The sequence below is a fragment of the Myotis davidii genome, unplaced genomic scaffold (genome assembly GCF_000327345.1).
Source record: "Myotis davidii unplaced genomic scaffold, ASM32734v1 scaffold1069, whole genome shotgun sequence".
NCBI lineage: Eukaryota > Metazoa > Chordata > Mammalia > Chiroptera > Vespertilionidae > Myotis > Myotis davidii.
The window spans coordinates 1,346,088-1,349,651 of record NW_006300018.1 but is presented as its reverse complement, the minus strand read 5'-3'; positions in this window follow the sequence as shown (position 1 = coordinate 1,349,651).

The following is a 3,564-nucleotide window of genomic DNA, read 5'->3' as shown; positions in this document are numbered from 1 at the left end:
GGGTTATGCATCAAGGCAATAGTTTTGTAAGCCAAGCTACTGTCTCAGGAAGGATTTCTAAATTCCTTTATCTTCTCCACTAGCATCCCAACTGCCTCAATCCAGAGTCCTCTAATGAGTGGACAAATTATGTGTCTTGTTTGCCATTAAGGCCCAGTAAAGACCTGGAGATAGAAAGGGTAGACATGTTGAGTGCAAACCCCTACTCTCCTCCCTACTACATGGCCCCCTGCAGCAAGGAGAGGTAAGCCCCTCAGTGAGGCGAGGGGCAGACTGAGGGCCAGTGGGCTGGACACAGAACTGGCTGAACCCCCTGCAGGGATGTGTCCCGTGGGAACTGAGGAGCGGGTGAGTAGCCTAGGGTGCTGGTGGGCCTCGGCCAAGCCAAGGTCATCTCAGAACATACAAGTCAGATAGACAGGGGTTCGGGTGGGGGAACTCAGTTCAGGGACTCCTGGGACTCATCCCCCCACCACATGGGTTTATAAAGATTTTATAAGCTCCTTTCTATATATACACCTGGACCCCCTTCTTAGCAAGTGCAGCAGGTGAGTATTGTTACTCAAATGAGTAAAAATGTCCCTATGGAACTGTTTAAGATGATCAGAGCCAACTGTATTCAATCATATTAGACGATTAGTTCATGTTTTTCCACCTGCTCAAAACCTGGTTAGATATGAAAAAACAATGTTATATTTTCCCTGCATATATAAATTGTTCTGTAACGTATTGAATCGGCTACACATACTTCTCCCATGCTGGGAAGTGTGTGATTATGGACAAAGAAAAAAGAAAGAAAGAAAGAAAGAAAGAAAGAAAGAAAGAAAGAAAGAAAGAAAGAAAGAAAGAAAGAAAGAAAGAAATGTGGTAAGCTAATGGAAGTCCAGAGCAGGACAAGGTGAGGATAGGCTGGGCATTTCTTGTTTCTGTCTGACCAGCCCCCTTTATTAACTTCTTCCAGTCATTCTGCTTTTCCTTGGAGGACTATGTCTCCCTCACTTTAGTGATCAGGGTGAAGTTATCAGTCAACCGCCCCCCTCCCCTCAACAAGGCTTAGGCAGATACTCTTCTGACCAATCAGAGAAGTGTATCTATTTGAACAGTGATTGATTCAGGATGGACACCATCTGACCACTGAGAGAAGTATCTATCACTGGAATGCAGTGATTGGTTCAGTACAGATACCCTTCTGAATAATTAGAGTGGTATCTATCTACTTGAATGCAGGATGGATACGGACGCACACAGGACTAATCAGTCTTTTCTCATCTTTCATACAGAGGTACTGGGAAGCAAAGGATATATCTTGCTTTTCAATTACAAGCTATAAGGAATCAGGCTTGGACTACCAGGGGATACATTTTTACCCCATGTGAGGAAGGGCCCTGATTCACAGAGGGAAACAATGGAAAGGATGGAGAGGGAGAGGCAAAGTTTCAAATACAAAATGTTTGCCCTGCATCCGTCTGTGCCGAAAGTTAACCTTACGCTCCATAGTGATATGAATAACTAGTTTCCATTTTTTCTTCTTAAGCTAATTTGAGTTGAGTTTCTTATTATTACCACCAAAAGAGTGCCTTACTCATCTAGAAAAGCCAGGAAGGCTGCCTGAAGCAGGTAAGTGTAGAGCTAAATATTAGAAAATGGGAAGTTTATTTGCTTAATTTTGTGGTTAACAGAGACGGAGCACCTAGAAAACGGAGGAGAGTGAATGCAGTTACTGGTTTGTGGTATGTGGCTGAAACAGGAGTGCAGAGGGAAGCAGTGGGATCTAGGGTCAGAATTAGGCTGGGCTCAAATTATGTGGACCCTGAATAGCAAAGAGAGGAGCGTCCTCCTTTTTCCTGTGGTCAGTGGAGATCCATGAAAGGTGTCTGAGCAGAATATGGCAATACAGAAACAGTCTCCTAAGGGGGTTGCTCTGAACTTGAAACCAGAGATCTTATGCAAAGGAGATATGGCTTCCAGGTGGCTGCCCATGCATTTTTTAATGTCAGTGTCTACGGCCACAGTTGGAATGAACACGTTATCAGGGACCTTAAGGAACCATTCCTACTTTTACAGAAGAGGATATTGAGGCTCAGAGAGGGGATATGACTTGCCTAAGATCACTGAGCAAACCAGTGACAAAACCTGGACAAGGGTCCCAGTCCCCATGTGACTAGATTGTATAAGAAATGGCAGTCTCGTTATGCAACTTTTCTCATCGGCTGGGTGCAAGTCTTAACACTTGTACCGGTTTTCTGTTGTTGCATAACAAATGAGCACAAACACTGTGGCACCCAAGATCACCCATTTATTAGCCCAGGGATCTGTGGCACAGAAGCCTAGCACAGCATGTATGACATGCTGGCCTGTCACAATTAAATCAAGGTGTTGGCCAGGCTAGTTCTCATGTGGATGCTCTGAGGAAAGAGCTCAAGCTCATTCTTGTTGGTAGAATTCAGTTCCTTGTGGTTATAGGACTAGGACCCTGTTTACTGTCTGGCTGTCACTGGAGGATGGCTCTCAGCTTCTGGAGACCACTCCAATTTCTTGTCACGTGGCCCCTCCATCTTCAAGCAAGAAAATGTGTATTAAATTCTTCCCACACTTCAAATCTCTGACTTTTTCTTCTGCAACCATCAGAAGGAAACGCCCTGTTTGAAAAGGGCCCATATGATTAGATCAGCCCCACCCAAACTGTCTCTATTTGAAGGTCAACTAATTAGGGATCTTAACAGCATCTGCAAAATCACTTCAAGATTAGGGGTTGATTGAGAGGAGGAAGTATGTGTACCCTGGGGTCTGATCATCTTGGGAGGCATCTTAGAATTCTGCCTTCCACAGCACTGCACTGCTCCCGAGACAGGTCACTCATGAGGGGAGGCTGACAGCTTTTTGCACTGAGGCGGTGTGTGTGGCAGGAGGGTGCACAGATACACAGAAGGCAAGCTCATTACCTCAAGTCAGAGAAAGGGTCCCTGGGGCCAACACAGCCATCAGAGCAGAGCAGCCCACACTGTGTCTGCATCTGTTCTGTGCAATGGACTCTCCCCACAATTGACAACATTATCTGTGACCCACAAGTGCACACATAAGATTCAGTGTGGCCACTAGCACTTCCTTGGTACTCCCTCAATCGCCATCCCTGAGACATCAGATGCCTCACCTGGCCCATTCCTCCTCTCTCTTGCAACTAACCCATGGGCTTCGGTAGAAGCTGCGCCATCCTTCCCCCTGCCGGGCCAGCCGGCTCTGGTTTGGAGGGAGCCTGGGGAAGCCGTCTGAGTGGTGGCCCGTGCCCCAGGCTGAGTGACCATGGTGCGGCACTGTGGGACCCAGCACCTTCCGGGTCACTGACCTGGTCATCACTTGGCTGGGACCCAGGAGGTTTATGTCATCAGGTTTGTGCATAAGCCATGGGCTCAGTCTTTGATAAGTGGTCAGCACTCAGCTTGCTTAATCAATTCCTTTGCAGAGAGCTTGGATGAGGGAGGGGGAAATTTGCTCAAACAGAAAACTCCAGAGGGAAACAAGGTAGAAGGGAGAACACACTGCTACTCTGATTCTGGCCTCTGCCCT